Source organism: Pollicipes pollicipes, unplaced genomic scaffold, assembly GCF_011947565.3.
Source record: "Pollicipes pollicipes isolate AB1234 unplaced genomic scaffold, Ppol_2.1 Scaffold_4740;HRSCAF=5597_pilon_pilon_pilon, whole genome shotgun sequence".
Taxonomy (NCBI): Eukaryota; Metazoa; Arthropoda; class Thecostraca; order Pollicipedomorpha; family Pollicipedidae; genus Pollicipes; species Pollicipes pollicipes.
The window spans coordinates 5,722,543-5,732,223 of NW_023596545.1; positions in this window are offsets into that span (position 1 = coordinate 5,722,543).

Consider the following 9,681-nt stretch of genomic DNA (forward strand, 5'->3'; position numbering starts at 1 on the left):
CATTAAGTTGTACACCAGGTAATATATTCTGAGTCGTTATATGACACGCATGGTTTTGCTTTCAACGCAATGAGTTACCTTAGCAGAAATGAAGCCTGAAGCAGTACTAACCAACATACTCGTCCAACGAGTTTCATACTCAACAATGCATGAAGTTCTATCATATGGTAATCAATTCGGCAATGTCTGATTTACAATATTACCTTAGCCGGGATATTTTCATACGACGGCTTAAGAAGTGCTGGGTAGCATTGCTTCCACACGCGAAACTATTTTAAATCGGGTGCTGCCCATGGCTTGGTGCTACCTGCGGCAGCCAGCGCTGCCCAGCATACGGTGACAGCAACGCCGGGTGCCAGTTTGCAGCGATATGTCGATCGGCTCGCGCGTCACGAATTAAGTTTTTGGGAAGAACTTTCGCTACGCCGTGTACTTCTGGGCTCTAACGCCAAGTAATTTCATTGTTCCCTTTGGCTTTGTTGCTGATGACACACCCTGTTGCCCATATTGCGGGCGTTTTTAAGGCGCGAAACATGAATCACGGTCTGCTTATAAATGAGTCAGGTGCCGAAAGAAAACAAAAATGACAAGCTTCGGCCGTATCACTCTTGTCGTAAGAACGGAACTAAAACCGAAATCGGCGAGTTGCCTCGACGGAGCCCATCACGGCGGTCGCCACTGCCGTTCGCGCCGCTCGCTGAGAGTCCGGTCCGGGCCGCTCCCGCAGTCACACGGCAGCGCACGTGCGGCCCGCGGGCTCCTAGAAGTGGGGCGGCGCTGGGAACGGCGGCACTCGCCATCGCCGACTCGATGACCAGTTTGCACTAATGGAGCCACCCATCCTCACTGGCGCCCGGGCGGTGGTGCCCTGACAGCGGCCGGGCACGCGTGCCGCCTGGGCGTTCCCAGCGGAGGCGGCGCAGTTACGAGCCGAGTTCGTCGTCAGCAACGATGCACTGTCGTGACAGAACCCGATCGGTACGAAATTAACGCACGCCATCTTGTTCTCGGCAGCCCGTCATGGCGTGATGACACCGGATCACTCAGCCTGTGCGACGTAGATACAGCGTGTTTGTAAGGGCAGCGCTCGAGGGGAGGACCTCGTTGGACACGGAGCGCAGGGCTCGCGGGCCATCCAGTGCCGAGGTTCTCAGTGATTTCAGAGGGAACAGGACGCCCTCGTGACGGTTTTCGCTGCCAAACTGATGCAAAGGGCTCAAGCGTGGTTGGAAAATGCAGTAAGACAAGCGTGGTAGCGGTCATGCCAACTTTCGGGGAGGATGAAAATATAGGAAACGATCAAAATGTGGGAGGAACACACGCCAGACTTTTTGGCGACTTTTTCATGCATCGCACAAACAGTTACTGCCTAATTTCCATTACAAGTGGGAGCCATGACTGTTTTCCCCTTTTTTAATGCGTCCTTCGAGAGATAGCTGTGGTGTTGACTTCAAATTTTACGACCAAATGGTGGGGCCAGGACTCGCACACTTTTGGACAATAGTACTGCCTTTCTGAAATTCATCCAAAGAAAAGGCTCAGGCCAAATCGTTAAAACACGAAATAGTGTGCTGCCCGGCCGGCCTGCCGGGACACATCGCGTCGCGCTGCCCAATGCCGGGCGCGCCGGCCGAACGACCGCACCGGAGGTACTAGGGCATTGTAAACGCAGCGATTGGCTGACGACCGGCCGGCGAGCTGACATCGCGGGCGTGTCCAAACTCTAAGGGCAAAGTCGTGCAGATAACCTCCGTGGGAATGCACATCTGATCGACTGCTGCTCCTTGGGGGCGCAACGAGACCGTTGTCGGATTTACTTCCATCGACTTGCCCCCTCTCCCCCCAAAGTCCCGATGCATTCACCTGTATCTATGCTATGAGATGAATCTGAACTACATGATGTATGAATTCCTCTATACTATGCTATCACGTGATGAGGTCCTTTGAATCACTCATATGTATCTACACAAAATGAACTAATAAGACACGAAACCAACGCAGTTTTCCGGCGTGCGTAAATTCTTTTCGTCTATTTTAGACGGCATTTTTCCTGTTTTTAACTTTTCTGACATAGTTCACGTGGATTGCTCATCGAATGTTGATAATGCTGACCGTTTAACGCTGCTGGCTAAGGGGAGTGCTTAACGACATGCTGCTTAAAGGGGGTATTCCACACTTGCTGTGGTTTTGAACTGAAATAACCATTTTGAAGATCATTGGGTGCGGTTCACAGCCCCGCCCTTCCTAAACATCTAGAACACTAGTTTCTGAGCTATAGGTCGGCGAAGATGTGCAGACAATTTCAAGGTGCATGACGTCATAGAAACGCCATTCAAATCCTGCCACCTCACTGGTCATGCGGCGTTCGAGGCCAAGACGAATATAATTGTCGAGCAGTTCACATCTGGCATTCGTGAGCACATTTCTAGATATGGTGGACGTCAATTGGCTCTTAATCAATGTTGAACCAGCTGTACCAGCTTCGATCACATTTCCCGGTTTGTGCTACCTAACATGAGAATTGGACATGGGTGCTGGTTTTTACAGAGATAAGCCTTGTAATTGAATGAGCAAGTACTTAAGTAGCTTAAAAGAAGTGTCTTACCTTTTTAATAATTTGATCCGAACCCTTTGAATAAAGGATTTCTGGGATTAGCGCTCACGCTAAGCAGTGCTTGTTGTGCGAGCCCTGAACCCCACCATCTGATCACACGATTCCAGGCAACGGCAGCACTTAATGGCGAAAGCTTAACGTGCCGCAATGCTCGGCACGGTCCATCCTGCCCTCTGACGTCAACTGACCTTTAGAGCGACCGCTGCCATTGGCCGCAGGTCACATCTGTCAAGGGCAAATAGAGAGCGCCCTGAAGCGACTCGTATCCACTCTGCCACGGGTGGGTGGATCGGAAGACAGACGCTGTAACCAACCGAGCCACCGGGACGGACAAAATTACGACCATAAACATATTTAAAAAAGAAAATTGTCTCATGAAACCTCAGGACTTTCGAGGAAACCAGCATTACTGGTCAAGTTGCATGCGTGTAATGTAATATTGACTGAGATGTAAGAAAAAGATGGGAAACTTCCTTTGAGGATAGCGCCATAGCCGGGTATATGAATACAATACGTCGTCTAAAACTCAAGGAAAGATGTGCAAGAAAACTACAGAACAGGGCCAAAACACGAGCACGTAACGCTAATTAGTTCAGCAAACACCACCAGCACCGCCACAGCCACTTCTCGAGAGATAGAAGTGCTACAAGTGAGTGCTAGGGTGGCAATTTTGCACACCCAGTTTGACAGCATTCTATTACCATATAAACATTCCATGACGCAATCAAAGAAGGACGCGTTGAGGAGCATATTAGCTAAATCGAGAAATTTTGTTTTCTAGAATAGTCTGTTCCACGTATAAGTATACCAACAGTTATAAGTGAGCTTATTGCATCATATTTCATGATTGCCTCAATATCTTCAAACATTGAACATTCCTTTTAAGTTTTGTTAATTTGCACAAATTGCATTCGGTATACACGTTTAACTAACCTCCTTTTGATAACCTAGCTCTGCCTGCCTGGTGAAAGACTATAGGTATGATGGTCTGCGAGCATCGCTCGTGTTGTTTAACTTACTGTGTTATTATACACTTCATACATCAACAACAAATCAGTGTGACCACATAGCTCTTCATCCGGCGTAACTTCCGGATTATTCGCTCACTTTTTTGATCAGATGCTATCTCAATGAGTCGTTTGTTGCGGTGCTATGAGGCAAAGGACCCATAGCAATGATCCAATCGGTTTCGCGGCGCACGTTTTCCCCTGTCGTGTGAATACCCAATGAATTGTATAACTTGCACTCAATGATCGGTTAAAATAAGGCTGAAAGGCGGGTGATTGTATTTGGCAGTGTGCCGTCTGGTCTGGTAAAAAATCCTGCTCGGGACTTCTCAGCACCACACATCCACAGGACAAGGATCCTTCTTGACCAACTAGTGGTATGCTTTTGGTAACTAAATGCAGCTGAGGGTAGTTACAAGCCATCAGTAAATAAATTGTAACTAGCATCATTGCGCTAGCATAGCATGTATATATAAGCATACACACATACATAGACATACACACACAGGCATACATAGACATACTTATATACACATGCATTAAATACATAAATCAATGCTTAAATTGTTAACCAATATCAATAAGCTTCTGTTCTGGCCGGCTGCACCTTTGCAAATGCAGTTGCTGCTGAACCAAAAACACATGCATGCAGGAGCTTTGGAGTAGTTCTGTAAGAAGACGGCAAATACCAAACAAAACAAAAAACAACACATATTGCATTAAACACATGCGATGCTTTTAGGCAGCGCTGGATATAAGCTGCGGCTTTAAAACGTTACAATGTGCCTTGACAGAAACTAATAAACATGACTAGTGCATTACACATACATGCTCCTACATTTCCCATCACATAACCAGCAAGCTTCCAGTTAGCAAGACAGCGAAGACAGCATCAATCATGTCATCTTATCTTGACATACCATGGTGTGAAAACAACGTACATCATCAGACCGCCTCTATGCAACGAATCCGAAAGATGTAGTCGTCTTTGAATCACGTGGTTCGTTTGAAAGGTTACTATACAATGTTTTTCACAGATGGCTTTCCGATTTTAGTTCCGATAAACCTATTCACTATTGTTCCACCATATTCACTATGCATCACCCTAGTCATTTCAGTGGCTTACCATTTAATCTTCATGGCAACATCTTCTTACGTCTCTTCTTACATGAGCATATGCATATGTGGTCATATAAAATCTGTCTATATATCTTTTAAGACTGCTTAATATTTCTTTCTGAAATCTTCATAGGCTTTGTTTTCACCAAACACCGAGAAGGACAAACGCATTTCTGGTTAGCGCCATCTTGTGGTGTGGAAGCATGTGTGTTTTCGATACCTCCGTGTGAGTATCCGTCTGATTAATATATACAGACGTATATACACACGTAATATTAGTAATAATTATTGGGGTCCTACCAGGATCCTTGCGAGACCTTTATTTGATACATTTATTTCGTATCATGCAGTTTGCGGTGGTGGCGTGACAGGGACTTGAACCCAGGATACACAGGTGCAGAGCCGACACCCTAACCATTTTACCGCCACCGTCCAAAACTAGTGATGAATTTGTCTATCTGTTTATTTGTTTATGCTGTTTTTCCCGAACAAATCAGCACTCCGCTAGCAGACGCAGTCCTTTCAACATAATAACATAACTACACAGCACACAGCAGTATGAACATAATTGAAGGATGACATATCTCAAAGCTAGATGAAGATTCTACAGAATTGAAACATGCTCTATCACTTGAGCTCTTAAAATGCCAAAAATGTCGTGAGACATATCCGCGCTGGAGTTGGAAGCACACAAAGTGTTCCCAACGCTTGACGGTCTGCAAAACAGACTGCTCTGTACTGGCTGCACACGAACGCGAGGTACAGAGAGCATGGTTTGGGTGTAGGTTGATCGAGGCGGCACAACCAAGGGGAGACAGCTTAGCAGGGTTTGAGGGTCCAGCTTATCTTGACAGATGTTTCTCAAGCAGAGTAAACTGTGCTGCACCCTTCGTGCTGTCAAGGACGGAATTTTGAATTCTATATAGATGAAAACACATGTGTGCTTGTCGTTTCTTCTCTTTGGCATTTCTTGGTAAGATTTTAAAAATGGCATTAGATGAACAATCTTGCATTAGCTTCCATTAAATCTATAACTACATGGTGTGCATATATCGCAGAATAGTCAGAGATCTTGCTGAATATTTAATCTTCACTCACTTAGACGGCTTCGCGACATACCTGCCATAAATGTGAATAGGATATCGTCAATCAAACCTCTTAATCCACAGCTTGTCATGAGCCGTGTGTGGCAGCGCCCGTCGGGGCTGTATGTCACTTGATGACGTCACTGGTTTGATAAATGAGCTTGCCGGAGCGGGGGGACTTGGGCCGAGCTATTGTCGACCAGAACTGATGAGCAGTAACTTAAGACGTTAGCGCATTCGACGATAATAATTCAATAACACTTTCAGAAGATCGTGTCAGTTAAAGGTGCTCATGGAAACATTTTAAGATGACGAGAACGATATGTCACTGCTAACCGTGCTGTGAATGAAAGGAGCATGCTCCATGACCGTAAAGTGGTACAGTTACGAAAAGCTACGCGTTGGGTACTTTGCAGAACCTACGCCATCGTTTTCTGTCACCGGGCCTGCAAAAAGAGATAAAAATAACAGCGTGCAAGGAAAACAAGCATTATGTTCTTGCTTATCACCCATCTTGGTGAAAAAAATATGTCCCGTCTGAATGGGTTGGTAGGGTACAAAGGGTTGAAGGGAGTGTTCAACATCTATATCAATGCTGTGGAAGGTGCGGTGACGTAATCAGACAATGGCCCATTTAGGGGCGTATTTACTAAACAGAGGAATTGTGTTGTCTGCAGCTACCCTTTTCCCTTAAAAGTATACCAATAACTATGAGTGAGCATATTTAATAAAAGCTGATGTTTCTTCAATATCTTCAGATGTGGAGAACTCCCTTTAAAATATTTGGATACAGGTCTTATTTCTGTAATAACTAGCACCCATGTCCAACTTCTTGTATTATGCAACACAAAACGTGGTTAATGATTGGAACCTCCATAGCCTGCATTACATTGCTTGATAGCTAATTCACGTGCGTTGCGTATGGAGATGGTGCTCACGAACGCCAGATATGAACGACTGGACGATTATATGGTTATTAGCCTCGAACGCCGCATGGCTATTGGGATGGCGGGATTTAAGTAGCGTTTCTGTGGTGTTATGCGTGCCTGAATGACCCTGAAATAGTTTGCACGACATAGGATGCACATCTGCGGGGACGTGTAGCTCAGAGACTAAAGAGTTTTGTATCTCAGGAAGGCCAGAGCTGTGAACTGCGCTGAATGGTCTTCAAGAAAGCTATTTCAGTTCAAAACCCCACTCAAATGTGAAACTCTCCCCTTTAAGTTGTTCTCCAAATAATACACAACTTCACAGAGTAGCAAAATCCTGAGGTCGGCTACTGCTGGCCGCTCTCCGACGGCCCGACCTGCGACCTGACGAAATACTGAGGGACTGGCGGACGAGCTGTCGGTGTCGCGCCATCACCGAGCTCACTCGCCATGTCGATTAACCGCCATGATCTGCACTTTCTGAGTTACAAAGCTCTTCTGCTAGGCGGTGTTTACCTTCCAGAAGCCTGCAGTGCGGTCTATAACGCGGTCAACAGAGCTATACAAACAAAGCTGCATGGTCGCGTGGCGGCCTCGTACGTGATGGCAAGGCACGCCTCCGCCGACGCTGTACCCCACATGGAGCGAGGGGGCTCAAGGAGCTACCGAGGAGCCCTGGCCTCGATCATATTTCAGCTGCACTTGCATCCAGAACATTATACTGTGCCGTACCGACTATAGTTCGGCGTGCACAGCTGTCCTGTCTGCTGTCACAAAACGCTGCTTGGTGTCGTTCTTGATCTGGCTCCTTGTCGCCATGCGGCTTGCATATACCATACCGGAGCTCCGTTACTGGAAAAGTACCGATCCATTGTCGGAAAGCCTGAAGTGTGTTTCCACAAATATAGGTTTTAAGCTCTCGTGTCATTTATTACGCACACGGTTCGGCCAATTGGTGCAATGAAGCCATTACGTAGCACCCTTGCTGAGAAAAGACAGACACATGGAAATTATTAACTCATGGTGGTGCACGCGGAGTCCAGGGGGATTTATTCCCTCGGAACGACTACTTCAGATATCAGTTTTGAGCTATTCAAGAAAAAGTTGGGGAAACTAATATTACTGACCAAATCAGATGCGTATGATCTAGCCATGGATGAAAAGTGCAAAAAGGTGGGATACTCCCTTCAAGCAGATATTTGGGAAAATTACGGACACGAACACGGGTTTGGATAGGACTTGTACAAAATGACGGGTAGACGCCTCAAGGAACACTGCTCAATTTAACTGGTTGTGTTTTTTATCACTGGCTTCGTTCATAATAATGTTGCAGCTATCAACTGAGACGAGTAAGGTTGAGTGGGAATTTTTCTTCCAAAATACAGAAGCTCAGTCACGAAAAATTGAAGCGGGTGGGTACCGAGTGAGTACAACTGATTGGAACTGGGTAGGGATCGAAGGAGTTCGTTAGTTCCCTCACGCCTATAATAGTTGGCAAAGAATGGACGCGAACCCATGGCGGATGTCTTGTCATGAGTTCAAACAACTAACTCACGGCAATGCCCTCTTTTTGTCGATATAGCTGTCCGCCCGCAGCTGGAAAGGTCGACTCAATTGCGCACGCCAGATTTTTTTTGACTGATTTCAGGAGTTAAGGAGGCTAAAACATGTCATGGGTATAACGTATTTGTTGTCAGTGTCAATGGTTAGCATGAAGGGCGTTTTTGTAAACACATTTAAACATTCAAAGATGTCAAAAGCTTTCCCGACAATGAGGATGGGCGTGTCAAACGTGTCAAAACAGGCCCACCACTCCGAGGTCGAGTCCATGGAGGTTCGGGCATACGAATCCCAGGGTTTGATTCCGCGGAAAGATGCTACGGGTTTCGCTTTGTTTTGCGATCGTGTGTCTGCACCATATGCGGGTGGCCATTTATGTAAGTATTCAACTACGGAGTCATAGATTATAAAGCACAAAGACGTGACATCCAGCAAATGAGGAAAGATAAACATCTTGATAATGTGCCAGTCGGTGAACATCTTAATGTCAAAATGCAGTTTTTAAGGTCTTTCAAACACCCGGGTACTCAGATGACGCTTGAACGTCATATAATAGTGGCTAACCGAGCATGCCGTATCAGCGTGAAATATTTAGGCATGGTGTCTTCCTTTCCCTAGACGATTAGTACGGCGCGTACTAATTGTCTAATCTACATGCTGGTCTCTTGCTCCGCGGCAAGAGACCAGCATGGCGGAAATACTGGAGACTTCGATAGTGTTCGTCTTTTCCCTACCTCAGGTACCCAAGTACACCCATAAACATTTTGTTCAGTGTGCTGAACATATGTTTACTTCAATTCAGATCAGGGAATTAGAGCATAATAGAAAAGGCAACAATAATACAACTATTTTGCCTTGTGATCGTGAGCTTCCACAAACAACAGTTGAATGAACAAATAACATTGACCTAAGGTCAGGTATGAAGGTCACAACAAGGTCAAAATCAACCTGTTTTGTTACTCTGGGGCTTGCTGTATGGGATAGTTTCTGGTGCTCATTTCGAATTTGTTGATAGCAGGAACCGCATTGTACATAATTCATGGAGTTCTTAGAAGTCAGAATAGGTCATTGACCTAACATGATCCGGGTCAACAATTTGTTTTAGGAACATACTGCCTAGCGTAATCTTTGTCGCTTAGTCAAAAGCAAAACCCGAAACAATCTTGTATGATTTCGGTCACCTTGCCATTCAAAACAACGTCAAACAAGGTCACTGACCTTAAATGGCATGTGACCTTTTGCTTAGAAGCGGTTATCTAGGTTCAGGGGGTACTTTGGAGACAAACCAGGAACTTGAACTGTTTGACCTTTTTGACCCGAAGGTCATGACCTAAGAACCTGAAACTTTAACCTACGTGAGTTCACAT